We start from the raw sequence: 23,212 nt of genomic DNA, 5'->3' as shown, positions 1-23,212 counted from the left end.
ACTGAATACTTAGTCATTCCTGAAACAAGGAACAATCTTTATATTAATATTTCTTTGTTGTGGTGTTTAGTCTTGATACCATTAAGCACAATGAATTTTACTTAATGAATATGGATGAATTAAGGCAAAAGGGCATAACCTAGTCCCCTTGATAATTTATCCTCTATCTTTTAAAAAATCATTGTTTGAGCTATTCAAATTACAGATCTGCTGGCTACAAAGACACAACTTGTCCCTTAGACCAACGTCCATTATTTCAAGCATGAGGTTAAAATCTTGGTATGCAGGACATGTTCCCTTGACCTACCATTATGATCATTACTCAGCTATACCCACAATACTGATTTTCAAGTGATACTATTCACTTGCTATGCCTCTTGGCTGTACGTATGTAGATTATTTTTCTTGACCAAAAATATTTAATAATTGGGCAACAATCTACTCAGTCTTTGTAAACTCTACATTGAATAATTTTTCATTTTTACAACCATTTCCTGCATGGCTCTTGCTCTCTTCTTCTGTCATCTTCACATGACTAATTGGTCCATTCCCTTCAAAGGAGGAGGGATTTTTGAAGGAGCCTCCAACTCTATCCCACAATGTGAAATACTGTCCATAGTTATGGTCAAAGAGCATGTGGTTGTCTGTATGATGAGCTGAGCCATTAATAAATGGCCTTAAGATTTGGGGAACATGAAAGTCACCATCATGAATGGAAATTGTCCAGATATTGACCAAGACATACAAACCTAAATAAACTATACTGTGTGTAAGGGGAAAATAAAAAGGTATATGTGGCAAGGCAGACTCTGAAGGATGCCAGCCAGATGGTGAAAAGCATGACTTGTAAATGGAGTCAGAATCTTCCAGATGTGATGAGGTTTGTGTAAGCACTTATATACAAGTCTGTGATGAAGATCTCTGTGAATCCAGTAGATCAGCATGTCAGTGAAAAAGAGAAAGAGCAGGATAACAGCAATGAGTCAAAACCAGCCGTGTGGAAACTCTTTATGCTGTCATACAATTTGCTGTAACCTCTATCAGGAACAGTGAAACTCTGGGGATGCTGATCCATGGCATTGACTGGACAGAGTGCATAATCTCTTGATAGACTTGATTCTTGAAAGATTGTGAGTGTTTCATTAATGAATGATCATAAACAAAATAATAACTCAGTGTTGCAAAGAAGAAATAAAGGTTATATGCACTGAGATTTGTTATAATCAGGAGACTGATAGCTTGTTGGAAGATGTCATCCTCTGGCCATGTGGCCGAATATATGTATGGTGTAAAAAAACAATTGGGTACAAGATCCATCTTAGGCCCTAGAGAGGGTCCACTGCCAGCTGCCAATTTGGTTCCTGCAGGGCTTCAGCTGCTCTGGCTAGTCTTTTATTCAATTATTTATGTGATATGTCACATGAATTGTAGATATTGAACCATTCTTGCATTCTTGGGATAAATCCCATTTGATCATATTGTATGATCCTTCTAACATATTGTTGGATTCAGTTTGTTGAGGATTTTTGCATCTATGTTCATCAGTGATATTAGACAGTAAATTTCTTTTTGTGTGATATCTTTGGTTTTGGTGTCAGGGTGATGCTAGCCTCATAGAAAAAGTTTGGAAGTGTTCCTTCCTCTGCAATTTTTTGGAATAGTTTGAGAAGGATAGGTATTAACTCTTCTCTAAATGTTTGATAGAATTCTCCTGTGAAGCCATCTGGTCCTGGACTTTTGTTTGTTGGGAGTTTTTTTCTTCTTTATTACTGATTCAGTTTTATTACTGATAATTGGTCTGTTCATATTTTTCCTTTTCTTTCTGGTTCAGTATTGGGAGATTGTACATTTCCAGGAATCTATTTCTTCTATATTGTCCATTTTATTGACATATAGCTGTTCACAGTAATCTCTTGTGATCCTTTATATTTCTGTGGTGTCAGTTATAACTTCTCCTCTTTCATTTCTAACTTTATTGATTTGGGGCCCCTTCCTTTTTTTCTTGATGAGTTTGGCTAAAGGTTTATCAGGTTTGTTTAGCTTTTCAAAGAACCAACTCATTTTTATTTTTTTAATTTTTATTTTATGTTGGATATAGTTGAATAACAATGTTGTGTTTCAGGTGTACTGCAAAGTGATTCAGTTATATATATACATGTTTCTATTCTGTTTCAAATTCTTTTCCGATTTAGGTTGTCACAGAATATTGAGCAGAGTTCCCTGTGCTATACAGTAGGTCCTTGTTGGTCATCTATTTTAAATATAGCAGTGTGTACATGCCAATCCCAAACTCCCAGTCTAATCCTCCTCCTCACCCTTCCCCCTTGGTAACCATAAGTTTGTTCTCTAAGTCTGTAAATCTGTTTCTGTTTTGTAAATATGTTCATTTATATCATTTTTTTTAGGTTCTGCTTATAAGCAATATTATGCAATATTTGTCTTTCTCTGACTTAATTCACTTAGTATGATAATCACCAGGTCCATCCATGTTGCTGCAAATGGCATTATTTCATTCTTTTTAATGGCTGAGTAATATTACATTGTGTGTATGTACCACAGCTTCTTTATCCATTCATCTGTTGGTGTACATTTAGGTTGCTTCCTTGTTTTGGCTATCGTAAACAGTGCTGCTATGGACATTGGGGTGCCTGTATCCTTTCAAACCATGTTTTTCTCTGGATATATGCCCAGGAGTGGGATTGCAGGATCATATGGTAGCTCTATTTTTATATTTTTAAGGAACCAAAGAACCAACTCTTAGTTTCATTGATCTTTCTTATTGTTTTTTAGTCTCTATTTCATTTATTTCTGCTCTGATCTTTATGATTTTTTTTCCTTCTGCTAACTTTGGGTTTTCTTTGTTCTTTTTCTAGTTAGTTTAGATGTAAGGTTAGGTTGTTTGAGATTTTTCTTATTTCCTAATATAGGCTTGTATTGCTATAAACTTGCCTCTTAGAACTGCTTTTTTGATCTGTGTCCCACAGATTTTGGATTTTTTTTTTATTTCATTTGTCTCCAGCTATTTTTTGATTTTTTCCTCCTTTGATTTCTTCAGTGCTCCATTGGTTGTTTAGTAGCATGTTGTTTAGCTTCCACTTGTTTTTTGCAATTTTTTTTCTTGTAGTTGATTTCTAGTCTCATAGCATTGTGGTCGGAAAGATGCTTTATATGATTTCAGTTTTTTTAAATTTACTGAGACTTGTTTTTGTGCCCTCGCATGTTATTTGTCCTGGAGAATGTTCCATGTGCAATTGAAAAACTGCATTCAGCTGCTTTTGGTTGGAATGGTCTATATAGATCTATTAAATCCACGTGGTCTAATGTGTCATTTAAGGCCAGTGTTTCCTTATTGATTTTTTTTTTTTTTGGTCTGAATGATCTGTCCATTGTAAGTGGGATGGTAAAGTCCCCTACAATTATTGTTACTGCCAATTTATCCCTTTATGTCTGTTAATATTTTATGTATTTAGGTGCTCCTATGTTGGCTGCATATATACTTGTAATTGTTATATCTCATTGTATTGATCCTTTGATCATTATGTAATGTCCTTTTTTGTCTCTTGTTACAGTCTTTGTTTTAAAGTCTATTTTGTCTGATAAGTATTGCTACCCCAGCATTCTTTTGATTTCCATTTGCATGAAATACCTTTTTCCATCCCTTTGCTTTCAGTCTGTATGTCTTTAGATCTGATGTGAGTTTCTTGTAGGCAGCACATATATGGGTTTTGTCTTTGTATCCATTCAGCCACTCTTTCCTTTGATTGAAGCATTTAGTCCATTTAAAGTAATTATTGATAAGCATGTACTTATTACCATTTTGCTCATTGTTTGGCAGTTGTTCTTTTTTGTCTGTTTCTTCTTTTGTTCTCTTCCCTTGTGATCTGATGACTATGGTACCTCTAGTGTTATGTTTGGATTCCTTTATCTTTTCTGTATTATAGATTTTTGGTATGTGATTACCATGAGGTTTAATACACACAAGATTATTTTAAATTGCATATCTCTCCATTTCAAAGGCCTTTTAACAACCCTGCATTTTTACTCCCCTCCCTCCATGAATGTTTTTGACATAATATTTTACATCTTTCTGTTTTGTTTTGGTTTTTTCTTGGCCGCGCTGCATGCAGCTTACGGGATCTTAGTTCCCCAACCAGGGGTTGAACCCAGGCCCCAGCAGTGAACATGCGGAGTCCTAACCACTGGACCTCCAGGGAGTTCCCGACATCATTTTGTCTTGTGTATTCCTTAACTACTTATTGCAGATGTGTAGATGATGTTTACTGCTTTTGTCTCCTAACTTTCCTACTAGCTTTGTATGTGGTTAATTTATAACCTTTTACTGTATATTTGCCTTTACCAATGGGCTTTTTCCATTGTAATTTTCATGTTTCTAGTTGTGTCCTTTTTTTTTTTTGCCTAGAGAAGTCCCTTTAATATTTCTTATAAAGCTGATTTAGTAGTGATGAACTCTTTTAGCTTTATCTTGTCTGTAAAACTTTGATCTCTCCTTCAAGTCTTAAAGTCTGGCTGGGTAGAGTATTCTTGGTTGTAGGTTTTTCCTTTTCATTACTTTAAATATATCATGCCACTCCCTTCTGGAGTACTGAGTTTGTGATGAAAAGTCATCTGATAGCCTTATGGGAGTTCCCTTATATATAACTTGGTTGCTTTTCCCTGCTGCTGTTAATAGTCTGTCTTTATCTTTAATTTTTTACAATTTTTGACAATGTGTCTTTGTATGGTCCTCTTTGGCTTGATTCTGTTTGGGACTCTCTCTGCTTTCTGGACCTGAATGCCTATTTCCTTCCCTAGGTTAGGGAAGTTTTCAGCTATTATGTCTTCAAATATATTCTCTGCGCCTCTCTTTTTTCTTTCTGGGACCCCTACAACGCAAGTGTTAGTACGCTTGATGTTGTCCCAAAGGTCTCTTAAGCTGTCCTCATTTCTTTTTATTCTTTTTTCTTTTTCCTGTTTGGCTTCAGTGATTTCCATTACTCCCTCTTCCAGCTCACTGATCCATTCCTCTGTATCATTTAATCTACTGTGGATTCCTTCTAGTGTACTTCTCATTTCAGTTATTTTATTATTCACCTCTGTTTGGTTCTTCTTTATATTTTCTAACTCTGTTTAAAAACTTCTAACTTCTCACTCTGTTCATCCATTCTTCTCTCAAGCTCTTTGATCTTTTATGATCATTACCTTGAATTCTCTATTGAGTAGATTGCCTATTTCCACTTCACTTAGGTGTTGTTCTGGGGTTTTATCTTGTTCCTTCATTTGAAACATGTTCCTCTGTTACCTCATTTTGCCTAATTGCTGTTTTTATTTCTATGGATCTGGTAGGTTTACATTTCCTGACCTCGGAGAAGTGGCCTTTCATAGGAGACATCCTATGAAAAAGATGTATGTGGCTGGTAGGCTACATACCAGTTGCACACTCCCCTCTGGTCACCAGAGGTATATGCTCTAGGGATATCCCCTATGTGGGCTTCATGGGTCCTTCTCTTGTGGCAGACTAACTACTGTGGGTGGTCTGGTAGGTGTCACTGACCTCCAGTCCAATTGGTTTTCAGGACTTATCTCATGCTGAGGCTTCCAGCTTCTGGTTCTAGGTTTGAGAAGTTTTCAGCTGTTATTACTTTAAATATACGTTCTGTCCTTTTCTATTTTCTCCTTCTGGAAATCCCATAATGTCAATATTGTTTTTTCAATTGTGTCCTATATGTCCTTTAGGCTTTCTTCATCTTTTTTATTTTTCTTTTTGTTCCTCTGATAAGGTAATTTCAAATTCCTTATCCTCTATTTCACTAGTTCTGCATTTTCAAGTTTGCTTTTTAAACTTTTTATTGTATTCTTCAGTTTAGTTATTATATTTTTCAACTGTAGGGTTTCTGTTGGGTTTTTTTTTTAATGGTTTCTACTTCTTTGCCCAGCTTCTTGTTTTGTTCATGCATTTTGTTTCTTATTTTGCTTAGTTGTCTGTCTGCATGTTCTTATAGTTCGCAAAAAATACAAAAGGTCACGAAGAACCTAGGGGTAAGACAGGAATAAAGACACAGACCTACTAGAGAATGGACTTGAGGATATGGGGAGGGGGAAGGGTAAGCTGTGACAAAGTGAGAGAGTGGCATGGACATATATACACTACCAAACGTAAAATAGATAGCTAGTGGGAAGCAGCTGCATAGCACAGGGAGATCAGCTCAGTGCTTTGTGACCACCTAGAGGGGTGGGATAGGGAGGGCGGGAGGGAGGGAGATGCAAGAGGAAAGAGATATGGGAACATATGTATAACTGATTCACTTTGTTATAAAGCAGAAACTAACACACCATTGTAAAGCAATTATACTCCAATAAAGATGTTAAAAAAAAACAAAAAACAAACAAAAAAAGGATTATTCTGAATTCTTTGAAAATTCATAGATCTCCATTTCTTTAGCATCAGTTGTTGGAGCTTTACTTGTTTCCTTTGATGTCATGTTTACATGATTTTTTGTGACCCCTGAATCCTTATGTCATTATCTGCACATTTGAGTAATTAGACATTATAGGTTTGCATTGACAGAGACAGATTTTCACTAGTCAGCTCAGTTTGGGTTGTGGGTGTGTCTGCTGGTAATATTCTTGGGCAGGTGGGACCTGCTATTATGGTTTATTTGGGGTCAAGGCAACTGTTCAAGCTCTTTGACTGGGGATGGGGACCTATTAGTTGAGTACTGCTGGCTTGGTTCTCAAGTGAGGTTATAGAATGGGCTCTATGTTTGCCTGGATTCTCTGGTCAGGCTTTCTAGATCGTTGGGACTGACTACTATATTCAGTAGTAGATAGGGCTATAAATTAGCTTCCTTGCTATGGCAGGGCAGTAGGATGGGGCCCAGGGCCTCTAACACACATTGTTTGGAGACCCATGTCAGGCAAGAATGTACACTTAATTCCCTAGTCAGGTTAGGTCACCAGTTTTGTCCTGCAGACAGGGAAAGCCATGAGCTATGCTCTCTGTTCAAGTGTCAGTGTAAACAGGCCTGTTGGATGGGCTACACTGCATCCCATGTGCTCTAGTTAGGTTCCTGGTTAGGTAGGCTGAAGGCAATGAGTGGTATTCAGCAATGAGTGGGGCTATGAATTTGTTTCCCTGCCCAGGAGCATTGGAATAGCAGCTCTAAAACTGGTAAAGCTCTTTATTTGTTGCCTTAAGCCAACCCATGCCCCAAGTTCCCTGGCCAAAAAGGGCCACTGGCTCTGCTCTGCACATTATTGGCTATGCCTCCCAGTCCCTTAGCTCAAACATTGCTGGGCTATGCAGGCTCCAGGTGTTCTCACCAGCCCTTCTTGACAGATGGGACCAGGAAACACCTTCTACAGCAGGTAGGGCTGCTGTGTTTCCATTCCCTTGTCTGGTGGAAGAGAGAGGGGCCACTTTAGGCCTCTCCAGTTTTTTCCAAGCAGGCTTTCTGGTTGCGAGGGGTTGAGCCACTCTCAGCCTTGGCTATGAATGAATCCTCTGCCTGGGCGTAGTGGAAGAACTCCCTGTATTGGCTTTGCTCTGTGGGCAGTTGGCTCCCACTCACCTCTCAGCTAGACCAGTGCTGGGCTACCCAGGTGCTCTTACCAACCCCTCTGGCCAGATGGGGTCAGGCAACACTCTCCCCAGTGAGTGGGGCTATGACTCGGTTTTTTTCATGCGTGTAGGCAAACCAGACTGTACGAATGGTAAAATTCCTCATTTGAGGACCTAGAGGCAGGCAGATCTGCCTCCCAGTGGGTTCCCTGGTCAGAGTGGACCACCAACTTGGGTCTACAGGTGATCACAGTTGCTGGTTGATAATGAGCTCCATCTGCCAAGATCCGAGTGCTGGTTGTTGCGAGTCCCCTCCCCCTTCTCTATCATAGTTTCAGATTCCCAGTGATTCCCCTGCAGTCCGCAAGGGGGAGACCGGAGTAGGGGCTCCCACAAAGTGACCCGCAGTGTTGGGAGAGAGGGTTGAAACCCCTGTGCTCTTTTCCCATTGGAGGAATCAAAGGCACTAGGGAGACTTCTCAGCAGGGTGCTGTGCTGGCCCGAGAGAGAGGCAGTGCAGTCACGTGTAACTGCTTCTCTTATCCTCCTAATGCAGTGTGTCTTGGTCTCTGTGGTGGAGGAGGGTGCTTCAGCCTCACCCCCATGTTCTAGGATTCCCTTAGTGCTGTCTTGTTCATGAAGAGTTGTTGTTTTTCTTGTGACGGGGAGCACAGTCAGGGATGACCTGTGTCGCCCTCTTGATGCTTTCACTCTCAGGTATAACCTGCAGCCCTCTCCATGTGAAGCTTATGGCACTGAGCAGCAGAGAAGAATGTATGTTTCCTGTGGGCAGCTGGTTGCCCAGGTGGGAGTAAGAGGTGGGGTCCACACCACTCTTCTTGTCACAGGGCTTGATAAGAAGACAAAGATGAAGGGAATTCTCAATCTGAAAGCTGACTCCACGCTCTAATGGGGGAAATTTCTAGTGTAAAACAACTATCTTGAAATCCTCTCTCTAGACAGCGCCAAGAGACCCAGATACCCTTCATGGTTCCTTATTTTGGGAGCCTGGGCAGATATCCAATGAGATATTTGTTTTCATCTGTAGAACAAAGATAACAGCCATCTCTAGGGAGCTATCATGAGGATCAAATGCAACCTTACATATACAGTGCTTGACAAGGAGTACACATTCCATAAATGCTAGCTGGAATAATATTCCGTAAATATTATTTATTGTAGAAGACTTTTAATCCAGAAGAATCTGCAGAGGAATTTTCAGCTTTTCTGTAAAGACCCCCCTCCATTTGACTCACAGGGACACAATGCCTTGAGAGTCAAGAGCTTTCTCATCCTATCCTTTCTTGTTTTCTCAAATCTCAAATTGCACTACAAATAATCATTTGGTATCCAGGAAAGATGGGAGGAAAATTATTTCATTAAGCTTCTGCAGCCTTAGAATATGAATAACTTTAATGGCCACAAATATTTAAGCTTGAGTTCAATACACCACTGCTTATACCAACCCCACACAGCCCCTCAACCATTATCCCAAAGTTGTTTGGTTCAGATCTTTGATTGGGTCTGAAACCCCTGGACACTACGGACTGATGTGTTGACTCTGAAAACAGCTTGACCGTCAACCATCTAACAGTCATAAAATACCCATAAAGTGATGTTTGTGTAGGCTATAATGTTTATGTTATTCATGGCAGCCAAATAAATTATAGAAGTGCCGCAATGTTGGGAGGTGAAATCTGGATAGCTAATCAGCTGGACCAGCCTGTAGAGAGCTGCAAGGGAAACACAGAACCATTCTTTCTAGATGAAGCAAATCTGATAAGCATTTTTAGCCTCTTGGCGAGAGACACAGTGGGAGATCCAGGAAACCAAATGACCATCCCTGTTCCCATTTATTCCTTTAAACAAGCTCCTGCTGGGCACATTTTGGGAAGTAGGCTCTACTTGGCCAACAGAACTTATTGATTTAAGGGAAGAGGTCATTGATCTAAACAAACTTTTCTTCGAGGGATTTTGAAAAGATCATCACAGAAACTAAACATTAATACGTAAATGTGGATTCCCATCCCTAGAGGCTGAGCCCTATTATACTGCCTTAAACCTACCCACTTTGGTGCCCACCGAGGGCTTCCATACTCCCTAAAGTCATTGTGTTCCAGAATGTCCTAGCTTCCTCTACCATTCTTGTCCTCATCAGGAAGCTGGTCTCCATTAGAAACTGGGAGAGAGTGACTGAACTCAAACTGATTCACAATAATGTGTTAGTAACTGAGAGTCCTTAGCACGAACACCACAGTATTTGCATTTTAAAAGATAATATCCCTTATATGGAATCTAACAAAGAAAAAAAAATGGTTCTGAAGAACCTAGGGGCAGGACAGGAATAAAGACACAGACGTAGAGAATGGACTTGAGGACACAGGGAGGGGGAAGGGTAAGCTGGGATGAAGTGAGAGAGTGGCATGGACATATATACACTACCAAATGTAAAATAGATAGCTAGTGGGAAGCAGCCGTATAGCAGAGGGAGATCAGCTCGGTGCTTTGTGACCACCTAGAGGGGTGGGATAGGGAGCGTGGGAGGGAGATGCAAGAGGGAGGAGATATGGGGATATATGTGTACATATAGCTAATTCACTTTGTTATAAAGCAGAAACTAACACACCATTGTAAAGCAATTATACTCCAATAAAGATGTTAAAAAAAGATAATATCCCTTATGTCAAATAAATCTATAATTGGTAAAATTTCAGGCTGAGTGGAAAGAGAACATAAAAAGCTCCAGATGGAGCTCTCTTGGTTAGCTTCTCTGAGCTGTTGCTGTTGTTTCACAGCTTTTCCTAAGTTTTTTCTTAAGAATTCATTCATTTATTCATCAACAAGTATTTGCGAACCTATAATATCCTCATTACTGTTCTGGGAGTTTTAAATGCATTAGTAAACAAAGATCTTTAACCTTGGAGGGCAGAATGAGAGAATATATACTAGACCTAATAAGTACATTTTATAGACTGTTAGAGGGTGATACGTGCTTTGGGGAAAAAAGTAGCAGAGCGAGGGGGATTAAGAGTGCCAGGTAATTGGGTTGAAGGTTGTAATTTTAAATGTGGAGTTCGGGGAGCCTTCATTGAGTAAGTAACATTTATGCAAAGACTTAGAGAGGAAGAGAGAATTAGCCAAGGGGGTCTGGGAGAACCCTGTCTCTGAAGGAATGGATAAAGCAGTGCCTGGTGTGTTAAAGGAACAAATAGCAGGGAGGCCAATGTGGCTGAAGTCGAGAGAGCATAGAGGAGGATAGTAAGAGATGAGGTCATAGAGATGATGGGAGCCATCATCTTCAGGCAACTGAAGGATCCTTAGCTCTCCACTTCTACTCCCAGGACAGCAAGGGGGTCTTTGGAACAAAACACGAATGGGGAAAGGGAGACACAGGATTCAACTTGTATGGAAGAATTTTTTTTGTAGACCAGTAACTATCTTCTCAAGATCAGTAGAAGGTAATAAGAGCTTTATATCCATATAAGAAAAGGAAGTTGAAAAAATATTGAAATCGACACTTTCATCCTCATGTGTTCTGAGCTAGGTGGACAAAATGCTGCTCTTTGAATAATGTGTTTGAGGAAAAAGTCATCACAGATGAGTACTTGGCTCTCTTTCCTCATTTTGGACTGGCTTTGGTCAATGGGCTCCTTTGAGGTTGGCTTTCCAAATATGGCCACCTCATCGTCATCAGCTGCAAACTCAAGGATAAGGAGTGAATTCAAAGCCTCAACAGTCTTCAACACAGAACATGGGTGTAGAGAACTTTCCCTTGCTCAGTCATTGTTGAAAAATTAATCGTTTCTCTGCAACTAAAAGCTTCAAGGTGATTTGGTGAAACTTTATCAAATTACGTCCCTGTGTACTTATGTGCTTATTCCAGACCAGGAGTTTCTGGGGGTCATATTTTGGGTATCACCTTACATTTAACGTATTCTCTCTGATTAAAACCTTCAAAAGCACAAACCCTGGCCCACTCAGAAAACTGTCTGGTCTCCTATTTTCAAGCTCTTTCTCCTTTAATAATAAGGGAAATTATTTTTATGTAGAGTATAAGAAATACAATGCTGGGAGTTAGAAAGCTTGGGTTCCAAGGAGGATTGCCAGATTAGATTAGATGATTCCGAAGTCCTGTGATCTTTTAAGAAGTATATTCAATGAGTCTAAATTTGAGAGAATTGGTATAAGTCAGCCATGACATTCATTCATTCAACAATTATTGCATAATTACGCTAAGTCTTGTGTGTAAAGTTGTTAATAAAATAGGCATGAGGCTCTTGTTTTCATGGCTTAGCTCACTTCATAAGTGCCTAATTAGTCGGGGTTGTCTGAATTGCTGTGTTGAAAAATACTGAGGCTCAGTGAAGATAACTGTGATTGATTAGCTATGTCTACCATGAGCAAATGCAAAGTCTCCTTGTACAAATGGAGCCCAGTCACTGATGATACTCTTTTTCAGAGGCAATCCCAAACTATTTCCTGAAATTTACAGAGCTCTACCATATAGAGCCCAACATTATATCATTGTTTTAAAACCAGTCTCCTATCTTCCTGATGAAGGGAAAGAGCTATATACAGGAGACAGAAGTGACTTAGACTCAAAGATCATCTTTGTATGGTAGTGAGCATTGTCCAGGTGACACTTCAAGGAGAAGTTTAACCTTATTCAGTATAAATATCCCTGCTGGTTCGGAGAAGTTCAAGAAATACTTGACTGATCTCCCAAAGTGGCTCTAGTGATGGACAAGTCAACTCTTTCTCTTTTAACCCACACTGAAGTATCATTTTATGTTTCACAGTTCTGGGCTGATCTTTTTAGCAATTTGCTACTTCAATTCTACTTATCTGTCAATCACTCTTAGATTCATTTTGCACAGCTGACTGTGGTGTCATCACAGTCTTCCTTATACTAATGCATTTAACGGTTGTGTGGCTTTGAAAGGCTGCCAACATAGAGGAACAGCTGAAAATGCTACTTCCCAGCCAGACTGTCCTTTTCTTGATCAGCCTGCAACTACCATCCGTACTTTTTATAGCTTGGATTCTTTGCTGGTCTGACTGCAGTCATTGGTTTTCAACAATATATTTCTCCTGATGGACTTTTTTTTTTGGATTTTCCAACACATATTGAGTGTAAATTGTACCAGACAATTTAATATTACAAGCTTCAGTTGAAACAGCCCCTGTAAGAAACTTATAATCTACTGGATTGAAAGGCAATCAAATAACATTTTAAGCAATACAGGGAAAATGCAGATTTAACTGAGAGGCAAAGTGATGTGGTAGGAAGATACAGGCAAGTTCAAATTCTGGCACTGCCGTTTACTAGCTGTTGACCTTGGATAAGTTACTTAACTTCTCTGAATTTCATTTCTTTTATCTGTAAATTGGACATAGGCATACCTACTTGGCATAGTTATAAGATGAAGATATAATATGTATGAAAAGCACCTAGAATATAGTTACTTGGGTTACTATTTTAGGTAATGGTAACTATTTTTAATAATATTAACTATTCAGAGAACAAACATGTTAGAAATATTAGGAATATGCAATTTCAAGACTTTGGTTTGGACTTAGGTCCTGGGATCAGTAAGGATGCCATGGCTGTTGTTATTCAGGGTTGGCAGGGTGTGTGGTTGGGATCATTTGTTAGGTGTCTCCCTCCCTGCCTCTCCTTCCACCATACGTCCTGCCTCTTTTCCTGTATGGGGGAGCTCTGTGGAGAAAGAAAGGGCTTGGAGGAATGGCCCCTGCGGAGTGCTGTGTGCTTAGGGTATAGCTCCAGAAATGTAGATATTTAAAATATTTTAAGACCATGTCCACTGGCTAATATAACATTCAGAGAAAATACTTATGAAGATAAAGTGCCCAGAGCTGAGTGATGCTTCCTGCAGCCTGAAGATTGTGCTGTCTCCTTCCCACCAGCTCTCTTCCCACCCATCAGCTCTCAAGAGGCTCCGGGGGAAGAATCAGAAAGCATTAAAGCTGCGTTGTAGAACAATGACCCTCCACCTCTTTTTTTGCTCCCCAGCTTTATGGAGGTGTAATTGACAAATAAAAATTGTGTATATTTAAGGGGTACAACTTGACGTTTTTGATATACACATACGTCATGAAATAATCACCACAATCAACTTCATTAACACACCATCCTTGTAACTTCCAGTAGGTGAGTCCTAACTCCCTACACGACTCTTTGCTGTAACAAAAGATCCTAATTAGCTGATTAGAATGTTGAAAACCCAATTCCACCAACAGCTCAACTGTTACAGCTGAATGGATGGCCAGTTCAGTCAAGCAGCAAGTGGTTTATTCATTCCTCGCCTCAATTAGGTGCCTAGAATGCTCAAAGTTAATGATTAACTAATTAATTCCCCTCAATCTAAAATTGAGTAGGGACTTCCCTGGTGGCGCAGTGGTTAAGAATCTGCCTGCCAATGCAGAGGACACGGGTTTGAGCCCTGGTCCAGGAAGATCCCACATGCTGCAGAACAACTAAGCCCATGCGCCACAACTACTGAGCCTGCACTCTAGAGCTCACAAGCCACAACTACTGAGCCCTCACACAACAGCTACTGAAGCCCGGCGCCTAGGGCCCGTGCTCTGCAACGAGAGAAGCCACCGCAACGAGAAAAGCCTGTGCACTGCAATGAAGAGTAGCCCCCACTCACCACAACTAGAGAAAGCCCATGTGCAGCAACGAAGACCCAACGCAGCCAAAAATAAATAAGTAAACAAATAAATAAATAAAATTGAGTAGACTGAGGCTTAGTGGAATAGAACTTGGGTGAGGTCATGCTGACAGCAACAAAGCCTGAGCAGAAGCCATTTTGGTTTTGATATTTTATTAATGTAAAAAGAATGTAATTTGTTTTCTTATTTTGGGTTTTTAAAGACTTTAAGATAAAGAATCAAACTGAAACTGTCCCTTCTCAAACAACTATTTCTGATTCTTTGATCCTGGGAAAATTACTTCCCTTCCTGGATTCAGAAGCCACATCACAAAAGGTTCTGATGAACATAAAAGTTAGTTATAGCACAAATCATGAATGTAAATCAAGTGCAACATCTATGGCTCAGGGGCAGAATTACCAGGAATAATCTTCAGGTCCCTTTGTGTGACTCAGTACCTAATTTTCCATGAATGATTTTGCACACAAAACTTAAGAGTTTCCTGCTCCAAAGTGTATACACTTCAGGACCCACAAAATCTGAATTTGCCTTTAGGCATCTCTCTAAGGGATATAGTGAGAATGCTTTGGAGTCGGACGACTTGGGTTCAACTCCCCTCTGTCACTTACTAGCTGGCTGACCTTGGAGAGATTACTGAACATCTTGGTACATTTATTTCCTCATTTATAAAAGGCGGATAATGAAACTGATTTCCTAGAGCTCTTGCATGGCTTAAGCAAGGTAAGGTGGGAAAACTCTTTGGTTTAGTGCCTGGGCCAGAGCAAACCTGCAATAAAGGCGCTCTTGTATTATGTAGGGAGGTTGTCTGATATAGCGATGAAGAAAGTGGGCTTTAGAACCAGATATACCTCTATTCAAATTCCTGCTTTATATTCCAATACTTACTGTATTATCTTGGGCAACTTAGTATTTCTGAGCCTTAGTTTTCTCATCTTTAAGATGGGGTATTAAAACCTAATCAATAGAGCTGTTTAAGATTAAGTGAGATGTTTAAAATTAAGTTTAATCAATAGAGTTGTTTAAGATTTTGATTAACATACAGTATTTTTCTCTGTCTGACTTATTTCACTAAAACCTAATCAATAGTTGCTTAAGATTAAGTGAGATGATGTAAAGTGCTTATCAGAGTGATTGCTTTTGGCTGCAAGTAACATCAAGAACAAACATTTAAAATAGCTTAAAACAGTGGGTGTTAACTTTGTGGCTACAGCCCACAATAAAAAATAGATCTTACATTGTTTCTCAGTGTACAAATGCACTTTATCACAGGACTAATGTGTGAATCAAATTTGATTATATGACCAAGCTTCATACAATATTCTAGAATGGGAAAATAAGAGTGTGGAGTCCGAATTCAGGCTTTCTCCAAAATATGCAAGAATAGCATTGGCAACCCAGTATGTGATATGCTCACTTATATTTTTATTGAAGTATAGTTGATTTACAATATTAGTTTCAGGTGTACAACATAGTGATTCAATTTTTATAGGTTGTACTCCATTTAAAGTCATTATAAAATATTGGCTGTATTCCCTGTGCTGTACAACGTATCTTTGTAGCTTATTTTAGTTTATACGTAGTATTTATTTGTACCTCTTAATCCCCTACCCCTATTTTGCTCCTCCTGCCTTCTCTCTCCCCAGTGGTAACCACTAGTTTGTTCCCTATGTCTGTGAGTCTATTTCTGTTTTGTTATATTCATTCATCTGTTTTATTCTTTAGATTCCGTATATAAGTAATAACATACAGTATCTGTCTTTCTCTGTCTGACTTATTTCACTAAGCATAATACCCTCCAGATGCATCTGTGTTATTGCAAATGCCATATCCATGTTGCAAATGGCAAAATTTCACTCTTTTTCATGGCTGAGTAATATTCCATTTATCCATTCAACTATTGATGGACACTTAGGTTGCTTCCATATCTTGGCTATTTCTAAATAATGCTGCTATGAACATGTATCTTTTCAAATCAGTGTTTTTATTTTCTTTGGATATGCATCCAGGAGTGGAACTGCTGAATCATACGATAGTTCTATTTTTAGTTTTCTGAGGAACCTCCATGTTGTTTTCCATAGTGGTTGCACAAATTTATAGTCCCACCAATGGTATATTAAGGTTCCCTTTTCTCCACATCCTCACCAAAATTTGTAATTTGTAGACTTTTGGATGATGGCCACTCTGACAGCTGTGAGGTGATATCACATTGTGATTTTGATTTGAACTTCTCTGACTAGCAATGTTGAGCATCTTTACATGTACCTGTTGGCCATCTGTATATCCTCTTTAGAAAAATGTCGATTCTGGTCTTTCGCCCACTTTTAATTTTTTTTTTTAATATTTAGTTGTATGGGCTCTTTATATATAGTTTGGATATTAACCCCTTGTCAGTCATGTCATTTGGAAATTTTTCTCTCATTCACTAGGTTGTCTTTTCATTTTGTTGATGGTTTCTTTTGCTGTGCAAAAGCTCTCAAGTTTAACAAGGTCCCGTTTATTTGTTTTTGCTTTTGTTTCCTTCACCTTAAAGAGATCCAGAAATATTACTGTTTATGTCAAAGATTGTTCTATGTTTTTTTCTAGGAGTTTTATGGTTCCTGGTCTTACATTTAGGTCTTTAATCCATTTTGAGTTTATTTTTGTATATGATGTGAGAAAATGTTGTAATTTCATTCTTTTACACATAGCTGTCCAGTTTTCCCAGCACCACTGTCTTTTCTCCATTGAATATTCTTGCTTCCTTTGTTGTAGATTGACCTTAAGTGTGTGGGTTTATTTCTGGGCTCTCTATCCTATCCCCTTGATCTATGTGTCTGTTTTTGTGCCAACACCATACTGTTTCAATTACTGTAGCTTTGTAGTGTAGTCTGAAGTCTGGGAGTGTGATACCTCCAGTTTTGTTCTTTTTCTCAAGATTTCTTTGGATATTTGTGGTCTTTTGTGGTTCCATATAAATTTTAGGATTATTTTCTCTAGTTCTGTGAAAATGTCCTGGGCATTTTAATAGATATTGCATTAAATCTGTAATTTGCTTTGGGTAGTATGAACATTTAACAATATTAATTCTTCCAATCAATGAACACAAAATATCTTTCCATTTCTTTGTACCATCTTCAACTTCTGTCACTAATGTTTTATAATTTTCAGAGGATAGGCCTTTCACTTCCTTGGTTAAGTATATTCCTAGGTATTTTATTTTTTTCATGTGATTTCAAACTGGACTGTTTTTTTGCTTTCTCTGAAAGTTCATTATTAGTGTATAAAAAAACAACAGATTTCTATATGTCAATCTTGTATCCTGCAACTTTACTGAATTCATTTATTCTAATAGTTTTTTTATGGCGACTTTAGGGTTTTTTTATATAGAGTATCATGTCATCTGCAAATAGTGACAGTTTTACTTACTTTCCAATTTGGATGCCTTTTATTTCTTTTTTTCCTGCCTAAGTGCTCTTATATTGAATAAAAGTGACGAGTAGACATCCTTTTCTTGTTCCTGATCTTAGAGAAAAAGCTTTCAGCTTTCCACCTTGAGTATGATGTTACCTGTAGGCTTGTCTTTTATGGCCTTTGTTGAGATATGTTCCCACTATACCCACTTTGTTGAGAGTTTTTATCATAAATGGATGTTGAACTTGGTCAAATGCTTTTTCTGCATCAACTGAAATGATCATATGATTTTAATCCTTTGTTAATGTGGTGTGTCACATTTACTGGTTTGTGGAGGTTGAACCTTCTTGTATCCTTGGGATAAATCCAACTTGATAATGGTGTATGAGCCTTTTAATGTATTGTTTAATTCAGTTTGCTTAATATTTCTTTGAGGACTTTTGCATCTATGTTCATCAGGAATATTTACCTGTAATTTTCTTTTTTTGTGACATTCTTATCTGGTTTTGGTATCAGGGTAATGCTGGTCTCATAAAATGTGTTTGGAAGAGTTTGAGAAAGATTGGTATTAATTCTTTTCTGAATGTTTGGTACAGTTCCTCTGTGAAGCCATCTGGTCCTGGACTTGTGTTTGCTGGGAGTTTTTGTAAAATTACAAATTCAGTTTCATTACTAGTGATTGATCTGTTCAGATTGTCTATTTCTTCCTGATTTAATCTTGGAAGATTGCATGGTTCTAGAAATCTACCCATTTTTTTCCTAGGTTATCCAATTTGTTGGTATATAACTGTTTGTAGTATTCTTATTTTTTTTGGTATCTTTGTGATATTTTCTCTTTTTCCTCTTTTATTTCTTAACTTACTTGGAGCCTCTCTGTTTTACTTGATAAGTCTTATCAATTTTGTTTGTCTTAAAAAAAAAACCCCAAAAAACACAGCTCTTGGTTTCACCGATCTTTTCTTTTCTTTCTTTCTTTTTTTTTTTTTTTTTGGTCTCTATATTATTTAGTTTCTCTTTGAAATTTATTATTTTCTTTCTGGTGACTTGGGGCTTTGTTCTTTTTTAAATTATTTTAGATGTTAGGTTGTTTATTTCTAATGTTTCTTGTTTCTTGAAGTAGGCCTGTTATCACTATAAACTTCCCTCTTAGAACTGCTTTTGCTGCACCCCATAGACTTTGGAAAGTTGTGCTTTTACTTTCATTTGTCTTGAGGTATTTTCTTATTTCCTCTTTGATTTCTTCATTTACCCACTAGTGTTTGTTTGTTTGTTTTTGAAGTATAGTTGATTTACAATGTTGTGTTAGTTTCAAGTGTATAGCAAAGTGAATCAGTTATACATATACATACATCCACTCATTTTTAGATTCTTTTCCCAAATAGGCCATTACAGAGTATTGAGTAGAGTTCCCTGTGCTATACAGTAGGTCCTTATTAGTTTATCTATTTTAGTAGCATGTTGTTTAGTCTTGATGTGTTTGTGTTTTCCCCATTTTTCTTCCTGTAATTGATTTTTAGTTTCATACCACTGTGGTCAGGAAAAAACTGTTTGATAGAATTTCTATCATCTTAAATTTATTGAGACTGGTTTTGTAGCATAGGATGTGATATGTCCTGGAGAACATTCCAAATGCACTTGAAGAGAATGTGTATTCTGTTGTTTTTGGATATAATGTCCTATGAATATCTACTGAGTCCAACTAGGCTAATGTGTCATTTAAAACTGTTTCCATATTGCTTTTCTGTTTGGTTGATCTATCCATTGATGTAAGTGGGGTATTAAAAATCTCTACAATTATTGTATTATTGTCAATTTCTCCCTTTATGTCTGTTAATATTTGCTTTATATATTTAGGTACTCCTACAGTAGGTGCATATATATTAATAAATGTTTCATCCCCTTCTTGTATTGATCCCTTTATTATTATATAATGCCCTTCTTTGTCTTTTGTTGTAGACTCTGTTGTAAAGTACTTTACCTGATATGAGTATTGCTGACACAGCTTTCTTGTCATTTCTGTTTGCATGAAATATATTTTTCCATCTCCTCACTTTCAGTCTGTGTGTGCCTTTAGCTCTGAAGTGAGTCTCTGGTAAGCAGCATATACATGTATTTTGTCTTTTAATCTGGTCAGCCATTCTATGTCTTTTTTCCTCATTTTACATAGTTTATTTTTGAATTTTATTTTTTATACAGCAGGTTCTTCTTAGTTATCTATTTTATACATATTAGTGTATATATGTCAATCCCAATCTCCCAATTAATCCCACCCTCCGCCACTTTCCCCCTTGGTATCCATACGTTTGTTCTCTATGTCTGTGTCTCTGTTTCTGCTCGGTAAATAAGAACATCTATACCAGTTTTTTCAGATTCCACATATATGCGTTAATATACAATATTTGTTTTTCTCTTTCTGAGTTACTTCACTTGGTCTGACAGTCTTTATGTTCATCCATGTCTCTACAAATGACCCAGTTTTGTTCCTTTTTATGGCTAATATTCCATTGTATATATGTGCCACATCATCTTTACCATTCATCTGTCGATGGACATTTAGGTTGCTTCCATGTCCTGGCTATTGTAAATAGAGCTGCAATGAACATTGGGGTGCATGTGTCTTTTTGAATTATAGTTTTCTCTGTGTATATGCCCAGTAGTGGGATTTCTGAGTCATATGGTAGTTCTAGTTTTAGTTTTTTAAGGAATTTCCATACTGTTCTCCATAGTGGCTGTATTAAAATGATTATTGATACATATGTACTTATTGCCATTTTGTTAATTGTTTCCTGGTTGTTTTATAGTTCTTCTCTGTTCTTTTTTTGTTTCTTCCCTTGTGGTTTGATGATTTTCTTTAATGGTATCCTAGTGTTCATTTCTCTTTAGGTTTTGTGTATCGTAAGTTTCTGATTTGTGATTATTATGGAATTCATACATGTTGACCTATACATATATCTATTTGTTTTAAACTGGTAGTCATTTAATTTCAAATACTTTCTAAAAGATCTGTTTTTTACTCCCCTCCACCCCATTTTGTGTTTTGGATGTCATATTTCATATCTTTATGTTTTAACTGTTTGTTGTAGTTATAGTTGATTTTACAATTCTTTTTCAGTCTTTGTACTAGCTTTTTAAAGTGGTTGATCCACAGCCGTTACTATGTGCTTGCCTTTACTAGTGGGATTTTTCCTTTCCTATAGATTCTACCTTCTTGTTATATAGCCTTTTCTTTTCTACTTAGAGAAGACCCTTCAAAATTTCTTTTAGGGTTGGTGTAGTACTGATGAGCTCTCTCTCTCCTTCAATTCTGAATGATAATCTTGCTGAGGAGATTATCCTTTCCACACTTTAAACATGTCATGCCATTCCTATCTGGTCTGCAATGTTTCTGCAGAAAAATCATCTCATAGACTTATGGGGGTTCCCTTGTATGTGACTCCTTGCTTTTCTATTGCTGTCTTAAGAATTCTCTCTTTAACTTTTGCCATTTTAATTTTGATGCCTAGGTGTGGATCTATTTGGATTCATCTTGTTTGGGACTCTCTCTGCTTCCTGTACCTGGATATACTTCCTTCTTCAGATTCAGGAACTTTCCAGCCATAATTTCACTGAATACACTTTCAACCCCTTTTTCTCTCTCTTCTCCTTCTGGGACCCCTATAATGCAAACGTTGGTACACATGATGTTGTCCCAGAGTTTCCTTAAACTGATTTCATTTTTAAAATTTGTTTTCTTTTTGCAATCCTGATTGGGTGATTTCCAGTATTTTATCTTCCAGATCACTTATATGTTCTTCTGTATCAGTTGGTTTGCTGGTAATTCCTTCTAGTGTGTTTTTCACTTCAGTTATCATATACTTCAGTTCTGATTGGTTCTTTTTTATTTTCTAGTTCCTTGTTATAATTCACACTGTGTTCATCTATTCTTTTCCCTAGTTCAGTTAGCATCTTATTATTAATGCTTTGAACTCTTTATCCAGTAAATCATTTATCTGTTTCATTCATTAAAAAAAAATTTTTTTTTTGGCTGCACTGGGTCTTCGTTGCTATGCGCGGGCTTTCTCCAGTTGTGGTGAGTGGGGGCTACTCTTTGTTGCAGTGTGTGGGCTTCTCATTGCAGTGGCTTATTGTAGGCATGTGGGCTCAGTAGTTTTGGCTCGCCGGCTCTAGAGCGCAGGCTCAGTAGTTGTGGCACATGGGCTTAGCTGCTCCATGGCATGTGGGATCTTCCCAGATCAGGGCTTGAACTCATGTCCCCTGTGTTGGCCAGCGGATTCTTAACCACTGCGCCACCAGGGAAGCCCCAATCTCTGTTCCATTCATTTTTTTTCAGGTTTTTTTCCTTTCTTGTTCTTTTATTTGAAACAAACTCCTCTGTCTTCTCATTTTGCTTATCTTTCTCTGTCTCTATGAAATTAGATGAAACAGTTACCTATCCTGGTCCTGACGGGGTGTCCTTGTGTGGGAGTGTCCTTATGCAGTCTGCATGTGCCCAGTGGCTTTTGTGGGTGAGCTGGATCTGAAGTGAGCATAAGTCACATTCCTCTTCCAGGTGTGCTGGCAGCTGTCACCTTGCTAGGAGGTGGAACTTGGAGATGGCAGAGATGGGGGAGGGCTAGAGCTAGAGCCAGGTGTGACAGGGGGTTTCTCCTCTGCCCAGTGGCCAACATTACCCTATCGAGGGAGGGGGCGGGTCTAAAGTTGCTGGAGCAGAAGCCCTGAGGGTCAGGTAATGTTCCCTCTAAGTGTGTGCTCTGTTCCCTCCCAGCATGGGCACCTTTGCCCTGCAGGGGAGCATTGTGGGAGTAGGTGTCCCGTGCAGGCCAGGGTGTGAGCTGGGGTGTTCCATTGCTTTGACTGTTCCGCACCAGTCAAAGCTCCAGATCACTCCCAGTCTGCTGCCTCTGCAAGTGCCAGTGATGGCCATCCTCACCCTGTTCAGATACAGTGCTGGGTCCAAGCTGGTTCCATCCTCCACGACTGCATACTCTGCTCCGCAGCGGCAGCCTTTGCCTTAGTGGGGAGCTGTGCTGTGGAGCAAGAGGGGCCACAGTGTGCGCTGGGGTGGTCCCGGCCCCAGTCAGAGCACTGATCTTTCACCCCTGTGAACACCAGGATGGACGCCTTGCCAGGTCTGAGCAGACTCTGTCCCTGACAGCTATGCACTTAGCTACAGCAGCCTTTGCCCTAGTGTGGAGCTGCTCTGCAGAGCAACAGGGGCCACGGTGGGTGCTCAGCTTGGCCTTGGGCCTGCAATGGGGCAGTTGCAGAAAACCAGCCAAAGTCCTGGATCATTTCAATCTGCTTCCACTGCCTTGTTGAGGGCGTAAGCATGCATGCACCTTTCCTAAGAGTAGTCTAGGTTTCTGGCAGCCCTGCTGTCAGTCTCCTTGGCCTTCAAACCTGCTAAGGGGATCTTTCCTCCCAGTGTTGGACCCCAGGGATGGGGTGCCTGATATGTGGTTCAGACCCCTCACTCCCCAGGGACGATCTCTGAGGCTCTGTAATCCCCCTCCTCTTTTGTGTCCCCTCCCAGGGGCACAGGTCCTGACCTGATTGCTTCTCCCCTCT

General features: G+C 38.9%; 1 long non-coding RNA gene and 1 pseudogene across 1 annotated transcript in view; one reads left to right on the top strand and one right to left on the bottom strand.

Moving 5' to 3' along the window:
• Nucleotides 1-23,212, top strand: part of LOC132522327 (uncharacterized) — a 47,867-nt gene that overhangs the window by 21,584 nt on the left and 3,071 nt on the right. The gene's annotated exons all lie outside the window — the stretch shown is intronic.
• LOC132521789 (lathosterol oxidase-like) lies at nt 439-1,317 on the bottom strand (annotated as a pseudogene).

The sequence above is a fragment of the Lagenorhynchus albirostris genome, chromosome 6, assembly GCF_949774975.1.
Source record: "Lagenorhynchus albirostris chromosome 6, mLagAlb1.1, whole genome shotgun sequence".
In the NCBI taxonomy this organism is placed as follows: Eukaryota; Metazoa; Chordata; class Mammalia; order Artiodactyla; family Delphinidae; genus Lagenorhynchus; species Lagenorhynchus albirostris.
The sequence above is the reverse complement of the archived record's forward strand: the minus strand, read 5'-3'. Positions and strand labels throughout refer to the sequence as shown.